Below are 23,351 nucleotides of genomic sequence, written 5' to 3'. Positions count from 1 at the left end.
TTCGCTTCATTTGCACATTTAAGCAAGAAAGAGAGACAGAGAAAGACGGGGAGGCTAGCCATTGTGGAACGACTGGTTAGGATTTGCTGCGGCAAGCGGCACAGGATTTGCTGCGGCAAGCGGTACAGGAAAAGAAAAGTGTACAATCGTGGGAATCAAAGTTGGACTTAGGTAAACATTGTGATAATTAAGCAATGATTAAGAGGTATCAGAGGAGCTTTGGCAGCGAGGATTACGGCAAAATGCACCTTTAGAATTTCTGCTTTCATGGCATCGTATAGTAAGCGCTGCATACCATGAAAAACACGGATGTTCAGCTGTACACATTGGCCTTGTTCAAGCACACAGACACACACACACACACACACACACACACACACACACACGCACGCACGCACGCGCACGCGCACGCACACACACACACCTTTTCTTGTTCAACAGATCACATCGACAAATATTTGCTCGCCATCGTTGTTAGTTTTATTCGTCTGAAAGCCCCCCCCCCCTTTCTTTCTTTCCTTTTTCCTTCTTTTTGTGCTCCGGTTGTTCAAATTACTTACATGAGCTTACTTTTAGTTTGAGTATTCTTTTAAGTGACTTAGTTTCGTATACATTTACGCTTGATTATTCATGCATGTCTGTGTAAAATTGGGTAGCAACACTAACTAACTGCTCCGACATCTCCTAAGTGTCATATAGCAATAAAAAAACAGAAATCCTCTTTTCGTGGATTTCTGAATATATGCCCTCACAATGGTCTCGACATTTGCATAACCCTTTTTGCACCGCAGCGGAGACGATTCCTGTTTAGACGTAGTCCGCGAACACCCAGATAGAGGAGCTCGAACAAACAGCAGCAACCCTGGCAACAGCGCGCGAACCAACGACTGCGACAGCTCGGAGGATTAGGCCTGCCCAGACAAGCAATATAAGAAGAATTTTGAAGCGCAAATTCCGTTAGTACGAGCGGGACTATTCGCACAGCAACAGTTGGGGCTTTTTCTGAAGAACGTTGGCGTTTGGAGTTTGCACGTTCTTTGCAATCCGCGCTGTAAGTTGCCGCCAAACTTTCGCGCGTTATCAGGAAGGGAAGCAGGATGAGAGGGAGAGCGGAATTCGGGGAGAGGGGTTCCCTTCATTCAGTTTCCAAACCATTGCTTTGCGTACGCAATTCGTAAATAGGGGAAGCGATTTTCGCCACCGGCGTTCCCATCCCCCCCTTCCCGAACATTAACTTTTATTGCGACATCAATCATAGCGACATACGAAGCACCTCTAAGCACCCCCACTTCCCGAACATTAACTTTTATTGCGATACCAATCATGGCGACATATGAAGCACCTTTGAGCAGCCACTGTCGCCGTCGCCGTGCTGTCACGGTATCGACGGCACAATTGCGAGCAGCACGAAGGTGGTTACGGAGGCTCCAGCGACGCGTGAGAGACGCGCACTGCTTTTGGCTGTGAAAAAAAAATGGCTGTGGCTTAGTTAAGGTTAAGCCCAGGATGCGAAGCACACTAGCTTTTATTTTAGTTGTGGAACCACTGTTTAGCCTGGTGAACTGCTGTTGCTTGGCTATATTTGATTCGGCTAGACGAAGAAACAACTCATGCAGGCGAGCGCACGAGCTGAGACTCGGCTATGTACCTACGCCGCCGCAAGCGAGCGCACGAGTTGAGCCTCTGCTTTTGCAGCTGTTATGACGTCATATGGTAGCTACGCGGCCGCGCGCGGCGCAGCAAGAGCGTGGTTGTGCGGCTAGTATGCTTCGCATAAAAATGTCACGAAGCCAGCTGGACGCATTCTCACGCTCACAGCTGAAACGGCTCTGCGGCGGAGCTGCAGCAGTGTTTCGTAGTCCGTTGCTAGCGTGAGCATAGTAATGCAGCTGTGTGCATGTCACTCCATGGTGCGTATCGGGTGATCTCAGTAAAACACGTAGGACATTTCAAGCAGCTCGCGTGGTCACAACGTTTAGGTGAGACAACGGGAACGCAGGGCCCGACAGTACTCATGAAGCCAGCGTTGGGCCATGCCTAGTAGTTGCCAGGGCGCTTTATTATTATTTTTTTTTTTGCTGCGACCAAAGAAGTTCAAAGCATTTTTGTGCTTTTAAACTGCCTTGGCCGCGCCCCAGAAGTAGCCTCCGCGTGTTGTTTCAACGCTGTCAGAGAAATTTCAGCGCCACGCTAAACTTTGCTGTCACTTTCAATGCTTCGATTTGTACGCGGAACTATGCGATTCTTTTTCAAATAAATGCCAGTTGTTTCCCATGCATCCGCTGTTCCAGTGATGGAAGTGTTTTCACTGTTCTAAATGCTTCGACTAAAGGAATTTTTCACGACGCCGGCGAAAGAAAGTTCCGTTGTAGAAAAAAATCCTCTTCGAACGTAGCCAACTGTGCCGTCCCCTGTTGATCAATCAAATTTCTACAATAGACGTGTCCGGATATTCGACCTTCTCCTTCTCTCGCAGCGTCTTCGTTACGGCGTATTGTCGTTCAGTTTCCACATTCGACAACGGAACGCCTAACTATATGTAGCGGCCAATTCCCCGTGTCAGGTTTGTTTAACACTACCATTCACCCGCACATCACTTTGCAAAAACACTTCCTCGGAAATCCGTGAGACTAACTAAATTTCACGGACGGGAATTCGGCAGAGGCAAATTATATTCCGGTTCGTGTACTATAGCCGATGACAATAACGTGGACAACTTAGGCCTAATGCTCAAATAAAGAAATGTTTGCACCCCTAACGTTGCAGAGCATGACACTTCATGCCCCTTTTGCAGACGGTCAAAAGGCACTCTAGCGCACATCCTTGCAGAGTGCACTAAGCTCAAGACCTCCCCCCCCCCATCCCTACCCCCCACGCTCCTCAGCCCCGACCACCCCGAGCGATGGGAGACCTTGTTGTCCAGCCCCGACCTACCGACCCAGCTCGCGCTGGCGGCTAGGGGCCAGGAACTGCTGGGCACATATGGGACCTGAGAAAAAGGTTCCAGCCCATCTGGTGCCAGCGCGCACCAACCGTCACTAAGGGCTCAGTACAAAGTTCATTCTCTCTCTTTCTCTCTCTCTTGCTGAAGCTGCTCCGTGGCTCTATTGAACACGACGGTGAGCTCGGTTTGCAGCAGTGAGTAGGAAAGCCATAACATAAATGTGTCTATGAATTCGGAGTACCTAGAGCCCACGCTTAAGTTCTTAACACGCTAGTTTGACGGTTATAGCTATGCGTTCATTCCGAGTTTGTTTTCGTGCTGTCTGCAGCACTTTTCGCCATGCTTACTTCCCACAAGATATCGCCATAAAGAAACAAACTAATTTATCTCCATTTTAAGTGTTCCATCGCACTCCTTAAGAAAAATGCTTTAGCCTCGGCAAGATCAGTACCTATAAGGGTTGAAAAATTCGTTACTGTGTGAAACGCGTTCTTACGCTTCATTTTTTTTTATTTCGCTACACTACTGATATCGTCCCTTATTACAGTTCAAGTAGAGAAATAGAACTGCTTGATTCTTTCTTCAGAAATCTGTTTCTCGTGTTTGTTTGAATTCATATGGGGACGAGATTATGGTGGTGCCCTTATTTTGGGGCAATTAATGAAAAGTGATGGTACCTTTCGCAGGGTGTAGAAAGCACGTCCAAAGGAAAAGCCGAGGCTCAAGAACACTCTTTGAACTTGGTAAGCGAAACATTTTTTTTTTTTTTGCAACCGCAGCCGGGAAATCTGAGTGGCTACGGCGTTGTGGAATTGAACTAGATCCCGGACATGGCGGCCGCATTTCGATGGCGGCGAGTAAAAAAAAAGAAAGAAAAAAATCTTCCAGTAAGTATAATCCCGTAGCGTTAAGGAACCCCACTTAGCAAAAATAATTTTTTTTCTGCTTCGTTACGGCGTACCTTATAGTCGTATCATGGTTTTAGAGCGTAAAATTTTAGAGTCTATATTTCTTTTGTTAAGATTGCGCGTTTCCTGCATGATTGCGGCTTCTGCATTAAGGCACTTACATCATCCTTAGAAACCGAACGCGTAGCGCTGCGAAATTACAGTCTCGAGTTGTTACTTTGAGACATTCATTTTTTTTTTTTGCCCGCGATGAATTACTTCAATTAGGAGTCCGTTCGAACGAAGCGTGACGCAGCAGAACCCTACTTAAAAGTTCGCTCATGCTCGAAATCTCTATTGGTTCATCCATCACGTGAAAAGCTACCCACGGCGTGACGAGCACAAATAGAGAGCGAAAAAAACAGCAACATGCATTCATTTGTGAAAACAACACAGCAGCAGCTCCCCAGCAGTCGTTCCATCTACTCCCGCATTACCAAGATGCCGAACTCAATTTCGGCCGTAAATGTGATGGCGTGGGGCTATCAAATATTTGGCACTAGCCGCAGCCCCGTACGTTTTGCTTCTGTATCCGTTTTTTTTTTCTTCTCTTGTCCATGCTGTTCCCGAAAAAAATGCACATGCTCGCTGTATCTCAATCTAGTTGGCCAAGGAACGTTAACTCACGTTTTCTAAGCGTCACGGACTTCGTGCGGCAATGGGAGGCCCTACCCGCAAGCGAGGATCAGGGGAGCCGATTGGCCCTCCTGGACCAAGCTCAGCGAGGAGCAAGAGCCAATGGAGCCTTGGACTGATGGCCCCACCCATACCTGCCATAAGTCCGATTAAGTGATCAATAAAGCTTTTTTTCCTTTCTCTCTTCTCTCTCAATCTAGCTGAATTCAGCGAAAGAATAAATATACAAGTATGAAGCAACGCATGATCAGGCACCTGTATTCATACCATAGCCTGAGACCCTTGCGAGTGCGTGCTGATGGATGTATTGGGCGTCCTCATTGAAACAGGTGGTGGGTTTCACCCCATTATTCTTGCCCCCTGTTTTGCATATATATGTATATATATATATATATATATATATATATATATATATATATATATATATATATATATATATATATATATATATATATATATATATATATATATATATATATATATATATATATATATATATACACACGGAAAGCATTTGCAGCATCAAACTTTCTGAACCACTGTTGGGAACTTCGTTTGTTTACTGCATCCGTCGGACAGCACGCCAGCCTCAAGCAAGCGAATGGCCGCAAGCAAGTCGTCATTGACGACTGTTGGTCGTCGTTGACGACTTTCGGGGTTCTTAGGCTACCTCGCCATCCCCGCCCGTTGCCATAGCACAACCTGACGGGAAAAAAAAAACGAAATCGGCAGTTTCACCCGACGGGTGAACCACTGACTCCGACTGCAAAGTTTAGTTAGAGTTGAGCTTGAGCTTCTCTTACGGTGTTCTAACTATGCGCGGGTCCGACGCACGAGGGCGTGACATGCATGGGCGGGTGCTCGAATATTTCTTGCACCCTAAAAAATTTTACAGCACTCCGCGTAGTGCCTGCACTGACATCGCATGGGTGCCACTACGCTGTCCCTAAACAGCCGCGCCGGAAAAATTGCATCGCTTTTGGGTTTGAGCACTGTGGTTGTTTGACAATTTTAATATTTGTTAGTCTGAGAACAGTTGAGAGAAAACAAAAAGGCATCTGCTGCGATGTGCTACATTTCGCGACATTTGCGCATGGGCTCCATTTCTCAATGTTCCGAGGAAAAACTTGAGAACGTATGGCGTGGTATGAGCAGCTTCGGTGGTGGAATAATGTAGCAATATAATCGTTATGTACATCATGCTTTACAGCATCGCATAGAATATCGCGTACATATACCTAAGTACAGCGTGTTTCAGCGAACACTTTCAAAGAATCTTTAAAAGTTGCCTCTGGCAGATATCACAATTCTAGTTCGTGAGCTGGTCTAGTACAATGCAATACTTGCAATACTACAATACTTGCAAAAAAAATTGAGATAAAAAGTCGACTCATTAATACAATTTCACTAATTAAATTTTTCAACTAATTACAGTATGACCCATATTTCTATTTACAAATTCTAGCAGTGGAGTTCGCCAGGCGGATCCACTTGGAACGAATTTTCGAGATGACACGAGTTCCGAGATATAAATTCCCGAACTTTGCGGAGAAATGCATAGGCGTTCCAGTTAATTTGAAAACAAAACATCGTTTCATACACTGAAGCACACAAGTAACTGGAACGCCAATGCATTTCTCCCCAAAAGGTCGGCAATTATACCTCGAAACTGGTGTCGTCCAGAGAATTCGTTCTAAACGGATCCACCTTGAAAAGTCCACTGCTAGACTTTGTAAATGGCAATATGCGTCATATTTAATTGGCTAAACGTTAATTAGCGATTTTTTGTTAATTAGTCAATTTTGCGTTTCAATTCTTTTGTGCAAGTAGTGTCCACCGCTTCGAGAAGACTGGCACATAAACTAGAATTTAGATATCTGCCCCAGCCAACCTTTACAAGATTTTGAAAGTGTTCGCTGAAACACCCGGTGCATGTGGAGCCACGTGGCAGGGCCGGTCGTTACCGCAGCGAAAATTCGCTTTGAGCTGCCGCACAATTTCTGTCGCAGAAACAGAAACCTTCTCCGCAACCATCTCCACCAGGTTTTGTATCGATGGCAACGAAGCAATGTTTAGTGTGACAGCGCGAGCCACTGAGCTATCAGGCATCAGCTGAGCTGGGCAACCACTCGAAGGTTTTGCTCTCAGCAATCACTCTGGAACAGCGACGCCTGTGGATGTATTTCGGAAAGCAAAACGAGCTATACAGACAAGTACGACATTGTGTGGACGTTTGGACAAATGAACTTGCCTTTTTCAAGGCCTTCAAAAGGACAAGTACACTTGTCGAAACGTTAGCTCCTGCTTTTAGCTTCTTCTCGTTTTGCTCGTCGTCTTGAATTTCCATCTCCCGCCTTCTCCGTGTTTTGTCTGCACTATGTCGACGTGTAATAGAAATTGTTCTTGACAAGATGGCAGTGTGTTCCCGTGCAGTCATTGAAAGGATCCTGTGAATTCACGCAAAGTGGCTCCAGGGGCCAGTCGCGCAGTAATCTTGCGCGTAGTCACGGACTTCTCTCACGCTTGAAAAAAAATAGCTTATATGTAGCACATGTTTTCTCATTGACACTTTTATTTACCTTATATTATTTGGGAATTATTCTAGTTAGGCAGAGTGCAAAAAAAAATAGTCTGAGCGTCTCCAAGTGACGGCAAGCAAAATTACCTTGGTTATCTTCAGCTGCGTCGTGGCATTTACATAATTTTTACTCTTGGTGCATGGTAGTCGGGACACCCCGTGTGTAGCAACGCACAGAACCCATTTAATGGCTTCAGACGCGATGTAACTCCATTTGGCCACATGCCCAATGAAGTTACTCTTAAAGTGAGGAGCGTGTTGTTGTCGCAGAAAACGGGGGAAAAAAGCAAATTTCTGGGAAGTAGCAAGAGACATGCTCATCTCGCGTCTGTGCGGTGAACTAAACCGAAAAAAAGGCCAAGGTTGGTGTGTCCCCTTTCAGTTGAAGTGAACGTACATGCGAAGCGGAAAATCACAAGGGACAGCTGGCCGGTGCTGCAAAACGACAAAATAGCGACATCCCGCGCCACTGTTTCCTGCCGCGCCTGTAGCATCCATTTCCAAAGCAGGGATGGCCGGCAGAAATGGCCCATGCTAAAACACGCCTGGCAAATGATGTCATAATATGCGTTACTCTACGGCAGGCTTATGCACTGCCATGGCTGCGCCCATAAACCCCCGTTTTCTTTGTTTCTTTCTGTGTTTTCTTTCTTTCTTTGGTCCTGGCGTTGCGAGCAGCGGTGTTCTGAATCGCATTCTTCTCTAAAACCAACACTTCTGCTGGGCGATGCCCTGTCAAAATCCATGTGCGACAGTGCCTACGTCAGACCGAAGCAACTACAACGGCTAATAAAGCGCGCATGAAAAAATTGATAAAGTAACTGGGATCACGTGCGCAGCCTCGCTGGCGCATAGCTTGGCCGAAAAGTGAGGCACGTGATAGCTCTGGAAATGCGGGCTTTAGGATGATTTGGTACCTGCCGGCCGCCCCCACGTAGTAAAGTGGAATGTGCCTGGCGCTCTCGCCATCGATGCGTTCGTGAAGACCAGCGGCGCGCGCCTTGATTTTGCCGCTCCGGCAACCAATCACTCGTGCTAATATTTTCTTCCCGATTTGTGTGTACATACATATATCGATCCATGCGTGGGAGTGCAACGGACATGCGTTTAGGGCAGGCATATGGAAAATGATCAGATCATGGCTTTCATAAAGCAAAGCTTTCAACGCCTATTTCGCACTTCTCGCGCCTAGCCTTGCCATCTTTCCTGCACCTGAGTTTATGCCAGGGCCGCGTAGATGGTGCACCAATGCTGCCTCACTGGCGTTCTCATATTCTAAAGCAGAATCACATTCTGCGTTCAATATGTTTCGGAGCTACTCCTTTCATTTCATTCTTTCTTTCTTTCGTTCTTTATGCCTTTCTTTGTTTCTATCTATTTTTTTGTATTGCTGTGCAAAGGTATGACGTCCTTCGATGCAGTTAATCGATATTGTTAAAATAACAAGTGTTTTTCTTTGTTTCTTTTTTTAAACAGCTAAGCTCCGTCGTTTCAATGGGGCATATTTCGGCATGGTTTGAACCTATGAAAACAGGTGAAGTACGCTGTTACAACCTCTTGTTCCCTCAATACATGTGTTTACGCTCAGATGAGTAGTTCCAACGTCCTTTATTTTTAAATATTACTGAACAATGATTGCTGTAGAACAAGAGTCCCTCGAAATATCTCATACTACGTAAACAGATGACTTGGTAAACATGATCCATTTCCAATGGGGCGCAGACATATAAACTCTTCTCATCTTTTTCGTTTCTTTGCCGCTTTCGCTGGGACTACCGCTGTCATCGTTAGCAACAATTTCCTCTCACCCTTCTCGACGTAGCTCGGGCTTATCTCTTCGCCATGCCTCTGAGGAAATTCTTGGACGAATCTCACAAATGAAGTAGGCTAGTAGAAGCCTCGGAAACCGGCTCATTAATCACCCTTGACTGGCACGCCAAGACACACAAATGGGACAGATATTGATTGGAGTGTAGCAGCATCGACGTTTAGGAAAATGAGGAGAACGGCGGCTGGCTAAGGGCATGTCATTACCTAGAAAACGAAGCGGACACGTGGCTCATATCGCGCACGGCCGGCACGAGGTTGCCGGGAGATTTATCCACTGAGTAATGACCGTCACCTAGGACGTTCTGCTCAGTAAATATATACAGCTGTTTATCGTGGCTCATTGTCATCACTGATTTTGCGCGCCACAAGATTGGTGACCACGGACGGCGGCCACGGCCGACGAAAACCGCAACGCTTCTAATGATCATCGTGGAGCCACCGTCGCGGCCAACGGCAATCGAACAATCCCTGCACCACAGCGCGACGAGGCTGATCTTTCGCTCAGGTTACCCCAGTACTGTCCGGTGGATTCCTGTATCGCTCAAGTAAACGGCCAGTGCGCCATAACGCGAGTCACGTCGCTGACTCAAAAATTCTATCATCTCGTATCCTCACTGCCACCCGAGATTGCCACCGAGCTTCGCCACCTGATCCTTCAAGTCCCGGCGACAGACGCTTTCGACATCCTCACGAGCGAGCTCATCAAACACACGACAATGTCGCAACAGCGACGACTATCGCAGTGTCTCCTAACTGAAGGGCTTGGGGATCGCAGCCTTCCGCAGCTACTGCGTCGTTTCGATCAGCTCCTTGAAGACGATGCAACCACTTTCTATCAAGATACCCACCGACAATTGCTCCTACAACATTTTCCCACCTCTGTCCGCATGATTCTGGCGACTGCTAGCAGTTTGTCCGTGTCTCAGCTAGCCCAACTTGTTGACTCCGTCATTGACGCATGAAGTCTGGCAATTTCACTCTTGCAACATTCACATGCATCCACTTTGTCACCCTCGCCTTCCCTGCAAAGCCTGCATGATGAATTCCGTGAGGATATCCTGCAAACTATCAGACCACATCACCGCTCTATCTACTCGACGCCGGCGCTCTTCACCGTGCAGCCGCTCGCCGTCCTCATCACGGCAAGGCGAATGCTGGTACCATCGTGCTTTCGGTAGCGCAGTGCGAAAGTGCACAGCACCCTGTAGTTTTCTGCGAAACTCCTCGGAACACCACTAGAGGAGGCGAGTGGTGCTCGTGCCGAAGTCAGCCGCTTATTATTCGTGACTGACAAAACACTGCGTTTCCTCGTGCATACTGATGCGGAAGTCAGTGTCATTCCATCCTCAGCTGTGATTCGCAAGCACTGGCAAGTCCAATCAAGACCAATAATACCCCCATTGCCCCCTGTAGGGAACAAGCACTGTCCCTCCACATCGACCTCAGCGAGACATTCCGAAGAATTTTTCTATTTGCTGATCTTCCTTACCCCATCTAAGTTGCGGATTTGCTGCGCCACTACCATCGCTTAGTCGATATGCGCCGAAAACACCTAGTTCATGCTATGACACACATTTCAGTGCTTGGTATAGCCTCGGAAGTGCGACTTCCAGTGGTCAACGGCACACTGACGAAATCAGTCTACATAAAGTTTTCTGAGCAATTCCCATCCGTTCTTCAACTGGCCAACCTCTTTTTGCCGGTCCATCATGACGTCACTCATCATATCATTTCAATCAGCCGGCCGGTCCACTCTCGAGCTCGTCGTTTACCATCTGATCGCTGCAAGATGGCACGCAGTGATATTGATCACACGCTCGAACTCGGGATCGTGTGGCCTTTCTCAATGCCTTACGCCTCTCCACTGCATGCAGTACCAAAGGCTTGGGCTGGAGACTTGTGACCATGCGGAGATTACGATATGCTCAACAATGCTGCTGTCCCGGACTGTTACCCCCTTCCGCACATTGCAGATTTCTCTGCACCAGTGGATGGAGGAACCATATTCTCCGAGATCGAGCTGGTGAAGGCTCACCATTAAATTCCTCTGGAACCAGCGGAAATACCCAAGACGGCAATCATCACGTCATTTGGACTCTTCGAGTATATATATGTGAACATGCCTTTCGGCCTTCCCATTGCTGCACAAACTTTTCAACGAATCATGGACACAATGACACGAGAGTTACCTTTATATTTCACGTACATCAACAATTTGCCTGTCTTTAGTCGCGAAGCAGAACACCATATCCAATATCTGGGCCAGCTTTTTCGACGCCTCACTGAATACGGCCTTATCATCAATAGGGCGCAGAGCGAATTCAATGCGCTCGAGTTGGACTTTATCGGTCACCTTGTCTACAAGGATGGCATCCGTCCCTCGCCGTTAAAAGTCGAGGACACATAGGATTTCCCTCAGCCATCTTCCATCCGCAAACTGCGCGAGTTGCTTGGCCTCGTGAATTTCTACAACCGCTCCATCCTTCACTGCGCCGCTTTTCTCCGGTACCTAACGGACTTGCTCGAGGACAACAAATCCAAAACTGAACTCACCTGGCCCCCACAAGCACTAACCGCGTTTGATTCCGTCAAAACCAAGCTGTCTCAGGCATCTCATCTCGTCCATCAGAGACCAGGAGCCCCTCTTTGCCCCATGACCGATGCGTCCGATGATGCAGTGGTAGCGTTGCTTCCACACTTCCCGGATAATGTTTGGCAGCCCTTTGCATTCTTTTCTCGGAAGCTCTCACCCAGGGAGATCCACTGCAGCACCTTCAGAACACAACTCCTCGGAATGTACATGGCTCTACATCACTTCAGACACTTGCTTTAGTGTCGAGAGTTTCACATTAAAACAAACCACAAGCCTTTAACCTTCGCCGTAATCTTGAATTCTAGCAAATTTTCACGACGGGAAACACACCACCTCGCCTTCATCTCAGAATTCACAACGGACATACGGCACGTGCACGGAAAGGACAATGTCTTTTCCATCACTGTGGACTACAACTCGATAAGCATCGGCTTCTCCGCACTTCCTGCCTAACAGCAAGACAGCGCCGAAGTATTTGCGCTTCGTGGAAAAGCTGTCGCCTTACGTCTACGTGATATCCAATTTCCATCATGTGGCGTCCGTATTCTTTGTGATGTCCAGTCATTGGGGTGTCCCACGTCCAGTCGTTGCACTCAATTTGCGGCGCACCGTTTTCGGTGTCCTTCATAAACTATCCCACCCTGGAATCCTGGCTACGCAACACCTGGTGATGCAACGTTTAGTCTCACCGGGCATCAGCAAGGACGTCAGTGTCTGGTCGTCTTGTTGTCTGGTATGCCAACAATCGAAGGTTCACCGACACACAAGGACACCTTTCGGCTCGTTTACGGCACCATCTGAACGATTCGACGAGGTACACATTGACATTTTAGGGCCATGGCCACCATCAGTGGGAAAACCTACTTTATTACCGACACAGGTTCCTTTACCCGATGGCGAGAAGCTTTCCCTCTGCCTGACATCCGTACTGAGACCATCACGAACACGTTCGTCGTGGGCTGGGTTTCGCGATACCGCGTACCATCTACTGTTGCGATCCATAGAGGCTGCCAGTATGAATCAGCACTATTCAATAAGCTGCTGACCCTCCTGGGCACTTCTCTCATACGCACCAAGGCATATCACCCCATCGCCAACGATTTTGTGGAACGTTTTTACCGCTCCATCAAAACCTCGCTCAGAGCGTAACCTTACACTACTCACTGGTCCACACAATTGCCACTGTGCTGAGTCTCCAGGCTACACTGAAGAAGTATCTGCGCTGTACGCCAGCCGAGATTGTTTTTGAAGCACGGTGCACTACACCTGCCATGTCAGTTCTTCCACCCTGCCGTTTCATCGCCGTGCCCTGACCACACCGACAACATCAAATGGCTGCGAGCTTCATTCCGAATGCTTCGTGCTCCTTAAGCACGCTGCCAACACCATACTGCGGCGCATATTCCTAAAGAACTGGTGACGACTTCTTGTGTTTTCGTCCACCATGACTCCTTCCGCAAACTCCTACGACGCCCTTTCGACGGTCCATGCTACGTCATGCACCGTGCCGACAAACATTTCCCCGTGGACACAAATGGCCAACAAGGCACTATTTCTCTGCATCGCCTCAAACCCGCCGCCTTTGTTGAGGACCCACTCCCCCAGTCACGAGAAAGACCGATTAACCCAGCACCAGTCGGTCCTCGTCAGCCATGAAACACACGTCAACTCCCAACACCCCGACTCAAACTCCTCAAAGTACAATTCTGGCTCTCTGACTCCGTCACTAGAGGGGGCCTCCTGTAGCAGCATCGACGTCGAGAACGACGACGAGAACGGCGGCTTGCTAGGGGCTGGTCATTCTCTAGGAAGCGAAGCGGGCGCGTGGTTCTAATCATGCCTGGATGGTGCGAGGTGCCGGGGAGATTTAGTCGCCAAGGAATGACCGTTGCCAGGGCCTTCTGCTTAGTAATAATACGCTCCTGTTTATTGTGCTTCGCCGTCATCACTGATTTTGCAGCCCACAGGAGCAAATAGACACAAAATGGATGCGAGAACGTCTCAGGTTATTTGATTTGTCACGGCGATAATTGGTGGACGTGAAGACAGTGAAGACGCAAATGAAAAAGAGAACGAATGACAACCCCTTGCGTAAGTTCTGTCTTCGCGCTAACTTCTTTCTGCGCCTTCGTTCATTCACACTTCTTCCGCGGAGCTACTGAGAAACATGGGCGATAAGCAATAAATACCTCAAGTAAGTAGAAGTACGGGACACTGTTGCGAACCACTTTCTAAAAAGAACTCTTCATGGCGGCTAGAAAAAGCCTACATTACTCCATAGGGTTTTAGACTTCACTTTACGTTTGACTCCTTGTACAAACGTCTCGTTACATAATTCAATGCAAAGGCAGAGAGAGAAATAAACAACGAGTGGAAAAGCAGGGAGGTCAGTCAGACAAGCGCCCGGTTTGCCTCAAACCAGCTACGGCGGGGATAAGCGAAAGAGGAATTGAAAGAGCGAGATAGGGATAGTTTTACACGCGCAGTGATTCACGGGTCGATAAACGGTCACTCAGGCCGGTGCACTTCTGGAACTGCACAAGCGCAAAGAAACGGGATCGTTATTGAATACCAGCCTAGTAAAAACAAGGTATCACTGCCATTAAATACAAAAAGACCCAATGTTTTCGAATAAATGATGCTGTTTGCAAATTACATCATAAGTACAAGTTTGTCATCGCGTAGAATGAACACGTGTCCTTCACGTTGCCGTGTTCCCCATTAGAGTGGACCAGCATGCCAACTGATCAGTAAGATGGCGAAAATTTGCGCATTTCTTAATACGTGTTTAGTTTTGCTACCGCCAGGAAGGAAAGCAAATGGAATAACTTCTGAGGTAATGTTTCTAGAGTTGTAATGGCTCAAGTACGCACGATTACTGTGGCTACGTACGAAAGGAGAACGTGCGTCGATGGTTTATTAGTTCATTTTAAGATGGCACATGCTTGCGCGACAGTAACGGACATACCGCGAAGAAAGAACTGCCTGTGAGATAATTCCCGAAACCTGAGTGAATGTTTCTGGTCTGTGCATTTCCATTCAGTAGGATAAAAAAAAATGTGATATTCATTCCTCTTCAATAAACACTCACATAGACAGTTCCAGCCACTCACACCGAAAGCCGATTTGCATTGAAGTTGTTCGCGCCTACACCTCAAGTTTGTCCCACATTGTTTGTCTTGACGTCCCCTACGCTAGCCACCGTTGTTTCTACCAGAGCGTGAAACGTGCGCTAATTTATACCCGGTTGTAGGAGAACTAAATAACGTCTCTCTTTGTGATGCGCGTGAAGGCGCTTGTGACCAACAAAGAGGTGCTTATATCTGCTCTCTATATTTCTCGGCGAAGGCCCATAAGCAAGAAATTCCTTTTCGTGCTATAGTGTCAGAGAAAGGGACGTGGCCGGTCTGTGTCGCTAGTTACCTGCAGAACTGCTTAGCTTCCCTAGTACTTGTGCTTCACTAGCACTTGTACAGCTTTTAGTATGAATATCGAAGACCTGTAGTACTCCTTGCCGCATGACGAGTTGCTAAATTTCATAAATGAGTGCATTAAAGAACAAGTGCAAGAGTCGGATTATATTGACAGATGCGGTGTTTCCACAGGAGCTTTTCTGGAAATTCTTTCAATGTATTTAGTCAACGCTGATTGGGTGGAAAGATTTCGTGTTTCTGCAAAAATCAGGCATTTGTATTGGATCAAAAGTTGCCCCTATTCATAGCGATATTTACCTGAGTAAGGTTCACAGCTGCTTAGAGAAAAATGTAGGGAATTGCGTTATCTACATATTTCGTTACGCTGATGGTTGCCTGATTTTCTGCAACAGGAAAGAGTTTGATTCCGCTGCTACCTCAGTAAGAGAGCAATTTAAACTTTATGGAAGTGGAATAAAGTTTACCAAGAATTTTCTTCAGCAACGCGTAATTCAGTTTCTAGACATTTCCTTGGTCTTCGAGCAAAATCACTTTTGTTCGCAGTACTCCCCTAGATCTTCGAAGCCGTTGTTTGATTTCCAATCCAAGCATTCACAAGTAGTTAAAAAACGGAATTGACATGTCTGCCCTAAGTCTTCCCTCACCAGATCCCGCATGTGCAAAATGAGCGGCAGTTTTAATGCGCAGGTCCGGCGCCTATTAGAAGCAGGTTATCCTAGTGTAGCGGTGGCCACTGTGGCTGAGCGCCTAAAGAAGTCGGTTTCGAGAGGGATGGACGTGATTACAGAAAGCAGTAATAGTAAAAAAAGAGTAGTGGCTATTCCGTATATTCATTCAGTGTCGCACAGGATTTAAAAAGTTGCTAGTAGATATGATGTTAATGCTGCTTTCACTGCTCCCGACAAGCTAGGTAACATATGCGCTGCCGCACAGAATAAAAAGGCGCGAGTAAAAGGCAAAAAACGAACAGATATTTGTACAGTAAAGCACAATAAGAACAACAGTTTTACTGACTGACTGTATGGGTGTGGTGTATAAAAGTCCCCTTAGCTGTGGCCAGTTCTACGTAGGACAAACATGACGGTGTATCAATCAGGGGCTAATGGAACATAAAAGGTCGTTAACCAGTGCATCGCCTTCTAATCTTTCGCTACATTGCCGAGATTGTAACTGCACGCCAGAGTTAGATGAATGCGCGATATTGTACAGGCATAAGAATGAAGATATGCGTCTTATGGTAGAGGCATGGCATATCTATAATGATGGAAGTGCGTGCGTGAGTCAGCCTTCGATTACTTTACATAAGGAAGAGATTAAGTGCCTTAACAGTTACCTCTCACGTAGACCGGCACGTGTACCCGATTGATACGTGGTGTTACCATTCCTGAGCATGCACAGATGAGTTTTGTGTCGTCTTTCTTCTTTCGCCTCAGTGCTCCCTTCAGTTGATAGTCGGCGTTCATGTTGTCCACTTCTCTTTTGCCCTGTCTGCGCGCCTCACCTTTCTGCATAATGCATATATCTCATTTGTTAGGTGCTGTCTTCTGAGAAGTGGATCAATACACCCACTTCTCATGATCCTATGCTGGCTTCTTATGATGTGAATAATAAAAATCAGGCCCCTCGTTTAACACTCTTTCTTCTCGTTTACTACATACGAGGGTCTCGAACCTGACAACATTGATGCGTTCAGGTACCATGTGTGGGTTTTTTCACCAGTTGCCTTCGCCCAAAAAGATCACGTACTCGTGACGCCTGCGGCAGAATGGATCTTTCACATCCGTCGTCAAGGTTTGTGAGTGGTGGCGCTGGCTAGCACTCCCAGGGTTGTAGTAGGGAACATAAATACCCAAGGAAGTATATGAGGAAATGGCGCTGTGGTAGCTCAGTTGGTAGAGCATCGTATGCGAAATTCGAAGGCGTGGGATCATTCGCCCCCTACGGCAAGTTGTTTTTTCATCCACTTTCATTTCCATTATTTGTCATTTCTTTTTTCATTTGTTAAGTACAAGTAATTTCCCCTGTGTCGTCCTTGGTGTCAATGTTTGTGGGCTTCTTATGATATTCTTAGTGAATAGGGCATTTACAATACCCGCACAAGCGTTGTAATATTCTCACGCTAGCTGAAAATCAATCAACATCATAAGATGCTGAACTAGATGAAGTTTAGATAACTACTGTAGATTTATTATAGAGTCAAGAATTTATGCTTTTTTCGCTTTATGAATTTTGTGTTTCGATTTCTTACGTTAACAGTTTTCTGCAACACTGTAAAATCTACGAGGAAAGAAAACAAGAGTCTGTTTGCTACATTGAGTACAATGTAGTTCTCTTTTAAATGCAACGAAGTCGATTCAAATCAGTCAAGCGGTTTGTAATGACTGAATTTGTGCGTTCTACCAATACTTGATCAAAGAAGCTGGAGGTTGCCCCAAACTAACACTTTTTTCTTACGTGCCTGACTTCTTGAGTAGCGACCTTTCACATATACGTGTTCTAACTGCGATGTATCTCCATTTTTATTGTGTGCATGCCTGAGAAGGCAAAATATATTGAAGACTTCTCTTACGAAGGCCATTCCTTTGCATGTACGTACAACGGAAGAAATAGAACCCTTATCTGCAAAGCAGTTCTTTAGTTTAATAACTTTTTCGCAGAATCACTAAAACTATCATAATATTTTGACAAGATGCCATGGCTGGAGCTTTCTGCCTTTGGGACACGTTTGGAGAAACGCTCAAACTAAAGTTTTGCACTCCCTCTTTGTCACAGGCAAGAACGTTATGCATGCTGCGATATAAGTAACATCCAGTTGCAGCATGAACAATAGAATACAAGACTGCCACGATATTCATGAAGTCGAAGGGCGACAGCGGTCTGGCCATAGTAGAAAAATAGATAAAATGGTGCTTCAAAAATCATTAGAACACGTTGCATTGAACGTGATCCCATAAAGTACGGACCAGAAAGAACTGCTCCTAACTCAATGCTCATATGAACAATGAATGGCGACTATATATTCACCACTCAATATTAGCCACCATTCACTGGACGTTTCCGCGAAATGGGCACGTCATTTCGAAGCACATGGCTTACGTCAAACAGATAAGATGAAGATTTGCGCTCTGTGATTTCTATATTTCAAACATAACAGGAAGAACTCTAGTGTTACAGTGTAGGGAGTGTATTATTTAGGCGTTGAATAAGGCTCTGAAAGCGCGGGCCAATATGCGCGAATGTATTCGCCGAACCCGCGAAGATGTTTCATTGTTCCCTTACCGAGGTGCCTACGAGGTGAGTCTATTATACAGGAATGCGAATGAAAGCTGCCCTGCTTTATGTAGGCATAAAAAAACAGTAGAAAAGATGAAGCTATAGCAAGTAGCGGAGCTCTCGTGAATTGTGTCTATTGATTGTCTTCTTTTATACGTGTTATCCTGTAAATCTCCAGCATTTTTTTTCTGCGTATGGCTTTAATGCACATGGGATGCTCAAGCTCCCAGTGTTGACTGTACCAACTACAACACCTAGCTGTCGAAGCCACTATCGCCACCAAGCATATTCCCTTCAGTGACGGTGCGCACATTTTCATACGTAATTTGTTTTGACCGGTATAGAACAGTGTTATAATGAAAAAAGTATGCCCATCCTATGCGTCGTGCGATTGAGTTTAGGCGAATATTTCATTTGTGTTTGCGAAGAATGCTGTTATTCTTTAGTAACCATTTGCAAGTATAGAGCGCATGATCATTAGGTTGGATGCATTTTCACCAGGAAACGCCTTGTTCGACATTAACTTTCATTAGCACATGTAGAGTCCATGCATGAACACGATGGAATGACCACGATTACATGACCACGACTGCATGAAAACAATGGGATTATGGCACTAGAACAACGAAGATTGAACGTCGTCATTCAGTCGTGATCGTGCCACCATTTTTATGCCATCGTCGTCAGTGCATCATTATCTTAAGCCGTTGTCACGCACTTGTAGCTGTACCGTAGAGTAGGCGTGGTCTTGGGGTGTTCCTGTCAAACTACAGGCGACATTTTAGTAGAGCATCCGCCGCGGACATGGGAGGCAGACGAGAGTTGTCGCCGGGTACAAAAATGCACACAAGTGCCCTCCTGCCCTCATGCCCGGCCTTTATGGCAGCTCTACGCTTGGAAGAAGGTCTTGGTCTCCAACCAGAAGGTGTGCATACCTAGCAGGTTACTTGGACGCCACAATATATACTAGATCGATCAGGGTGACATGTACTCACATTTATTGGCGTTTTCTTGTGTCCACAGGGTTTCACGAGATTTACATATCGCGGACTCCTTCCATAGGACAGTTCACTCACACTCACAAACAATGCCGAGTGTCGTCCCAGTTGAAGCGTCTACTCATTTCGATAACCGGTAGGTTACAGGCATGCAGCGTGGGTATGAAGCCATGACCTCCCCAGCCGAAGCGGGCACTCAACCACGAGGTCGCAGCCGACAGTGCATAAGCACTCAACGCAACACGCACTGCATATGCACTGAACGCAACAGGCATCCTTTAATTTGCGTTTACAGTCACGCCTAACCTAAATATTAAAGCGTAATGAGTAGCTAGAGATGCTACCAGGTAGACCATGGCCGCTCATCATCGAGTGAGACTGAGTTAACTAGCACCGCGTTTTGCGATAAATACCACACTAAAACCAAGTACAAAATCAATCTCACAGCAAACGGCGCACATACTCTCACAAACACACACAATCGCCACAAATAAATAAGCGTGAATAATACCACTGCCTCGCCCCCCCCCCCCGCCCCACACATATGCCACGCCGTAATTTTTTCTCACCCGCGAGGGGGGTTACCCAAGTGTAAAAATTTTGTGACAAGGAGAGAGTACAGTTCTTCAGGGGGTAAAGTTCACTTCCTTGGCGCATCTTGATGAATATTGTAATTATCTTCATTGTTACTTTCCTGATACTACTACAGTACTATTTTTATGCGTACACTTTCTCCGGCCGAAAATATAAATAAAGAAATTTTGTCGCCAAAAGACACTCTGCTTTAATTGCTCTGCAGCAAACGATCCATGAGAGAACAGAACTAGCTGCGCCGACTGAAGGCTGCCGTGCGCACAGATATACAGGCAAAAGAAAAGTTCTGAGAAGTTCACATTTTCGAGCGCAGAAGTTTGTTGCAACAAGAAAGAGTTCATAAGTCGCTTTAATGAAGTTTTCTGGGAAAGTGACTCGCTGAGCACTTGCAAGCTTCAGGTGCGCAAAACTGGGTGTAGTTAGGTTAGCCAGCGTTCTGGAGGATTTCACTCCACCGAGAACTATCATGCGGAGCGAAAGCACTCGCCGATTCAACTGTGTTGTTCGAGGTACCAAGAAATAAAATAAATGTCAGATCTTGCCATGCTTTGAGGCGCACCACGGCACGGACACTATATTGTAAAGCTATTACAAACTTTTCTTTTCGATTTCTCTAAGCAACCCTCCACGATTGCTAAAGAATGTTTAGGGCAACCCCCCCCCCTCCCCCCTTCGCTTGTCTGTCACAAGATGCCAGGAAACCCGCGAGAGTTCTTCATCTGATATTATGTGTGCACACTGATTATGCAAGATGAGACTGAATCAAAGGAAAATAATTTATACCGGCCACATGCCATTATCGCCATCAGCCATCCACTATTGGTAAAAAGCTTTCGAACTGCCCCCACTTCGCCTGTCTGTCACGCGACGCCAAAAAACTTCGAGAACTCACATCTCAAATGGGCGTGTATGCACTATAGATGCGTTATATGGTGTCCGAACTGAAGTAGATATTTTTTTTTAACAGCCGGTGACTGCGGCTCCCCATTTCGACATGGAGACAAAATTGCCGCCCGCCAATCGCTTTGGCACTTCCTACTTGGTGTTGCCGGGAAGAATGGATGTATTTGCGCGTAATAAAAAGATTTACATGGCGGTATAATGCTGACACTAGAAAATTCGCAGGCGCAAGTTGGAATCAGCTAGCGCTAGACAGGGGTAATTCCAGATCGCTGCGAGAGAGCTTTATGCTGGGCAGCGGACATAAAGATGGACTCGTGCTGCTGCTGTCCACGACGACCATGACGACGACGATGATGTTAGTAACATTGTTGAGGCCTCTATACACGTATATGACATCGCTTTACGAGCCATTCTTCGTCGAGGATGTATTTTAGTAGCATATATATGTAACCTTCCGTCACACACCGTCGCGATTTTCGACCAGCCACAGCATCCTAAGCAAGGGGAAGCCGACCAATCGCAGACGTCGGCACATTACTCTTCATCCGGCTATCTGATTTGACTTCGTTGGCTCGACCCCAACCAAGCCCTCTGCAATTCTTCATGCTCCTCGCTTTTCTTCAGCCAGTTAGATAAAAAAAAGCTCTCAAGATAGCCAATGCTATTCGCCTTGAAATCGAATGAAAGTGACCTCTCATAAACAATAAGAGTGTTTCATTGGATGGTTCTAACAATGCTGCGGCTCACTGCCCGCTGATGCTTGCATTGGAGGTTATGCAGATTTGATTTTAAATCAAACAGATTGGAATAGTGTTACGTTATAGGTCTCCAAGCAAAGTGAACGAATAATTTGTCGCCACTTAGTTAACTGAGTAAAATCTTTTGGGCTGGTTTGGTACAGGTATCCATCCAAGTATCACGTCCTAGTCGTCTTCTCATGTGCGCATGAATTTAGCGCTGTGGTCACGAGGACCTTTAATTCAGCCTGCATTACCATCTTAACATGTTGAAAGAAGGAACTAGACCTTTGTGGCTCTTGCCCTCTGGATCTTCACCTTTCGCATAGAAACATGCGCTGTAAAATTAGAGCGATGAATTTGATTATTGCGATAGTAATTCTACGGACACTGAAGGCGAATATTTGTCGTCGTCGTCGTCCGCGTCGCTGTCCCCGTGATGTTTTGTATAAAGACCAAGTGTAGTAACACCGTCCAAGCGCGTCGCGTGCTGTAGATGCGAGTGAAAGTGCGCGAGGGGTGCTCATGATCTCGGCTAAATGTACCGCGCGCAAGGAAGGAAAGCAGGAAGCAAAAGCGCCGCTTCCGTCGCGCACATGGCACCGGAGGAGAAGGAAGGGGGATCGGCGTTGTACTAGCTCTGGCAGCAACTACGCATTGTGCAGCCGAGCGTGCCGTATATTGAAATCGATCTGGATCGGGAGCTGAGTGTAGGTGCGACGGCGGTTCATGCTTTTGTGCGAGCTGCATTTTCGTCGCTAAGTTTGCGCTAATGCGATAGACAGAACTAATAATAATATTTGGGGTTTTACGTGCCAAAACCACTTTCTGATTATGAGGCACGCCGTAGTGGAGGACTCCGGAAATTTTGACCACCTGTGGTTCTTTAACGTGCACCTAAATCTAAGCACACGGGTGTTTTTGCATTTCGCCCCCATCGAAATGCGGCCGCCGTGGCCGGGATTCGATCCCGCGACCTCGTGCTCAGCAGCCCAACACCATAGCTACTGAGCAACCACGGCGGCTGGATAGACAGATGAACTAAAGTCGCTTCGCTCGATGCTGCTGCCGCCAGCCGCCAGCGCATTGCCGCCAGCGCATTGACAGCGAGTGTAAGCCGTCATCGAACGTGATATGTTCCTGACAGCCTGCGCGCGCTCACAGTATGGTTCAACACTGGATAGTAAGCGAATGTTTGCAAATATATATGACGGATAAAATTACTATCCTTACTTCATCTAAAAACGCTTTCATCATCATCATCATCATCATCATCATCATCATCAGCCTGGTTACGCCCATCGCAGGGCAAAGACCTCTCCCATATTTCTCCAACTACCCCGGTCATGTACTAATTGTGGCCATGTTGTCCCTGGAAACTTCTTAATGTCATCCGCCCACCTAACTTCCTGCCGCCCCCTGCTACTCGTTCCTTCCCTTGGAATCCAGTCCGTAACTCTTAATGACCATCGGTTATCTTCCCTCCTCATTACATGTCCTGCCCATGCCCATTTCTTTTTCTTCATTTCAACTAAGATGTCATTAACCCGCGTTTTTTTTCCTTCACCCAATCTTTTCCTTTCGCTTAAGGTTACACCCATCATTCTTCTTTCCATAGCTCGTTGCGTCGTCCTCAATTTTAGCAGAACCCTTTTTGTAAGCCTCCAGGTTTCTACCCTATACGTGAGTACTGGTAAGACACAGGTATTATACACTTTTCTCTTGAGGGATAATGGCAACCTGCTGTTCATGATCTGAGAATGCCTGCCAAACGCACCTCAGCCCACTCTTATTCTTCTGATTACTTCCGTCTCATGATCCGAATCCGTGGTCACTACCTGCCCCAAGTAGATGTATTCCCTTACCACTTCCAGTGCCTTGCTA

Source organism: Dermacentor albipictus, chromosome 10 (genome assembly GCF_038994185.2).
Source record: "Dermacentor albipictus isolate Rhodes 1998 colony chromosome 10, USDA_Dalb.pri_finalv2, whole genome shotgun sequence".
Taxonomy (NCBI): domain Eukaryota; kingdom Metazoa; phylum Arthropoda; class Arachnida; order Ixodida; family Ixodidae; genus Dermacentor; species Dermacentor albipictus.
Note: the sequence above shows the minus strand (reverse complement) of the source record.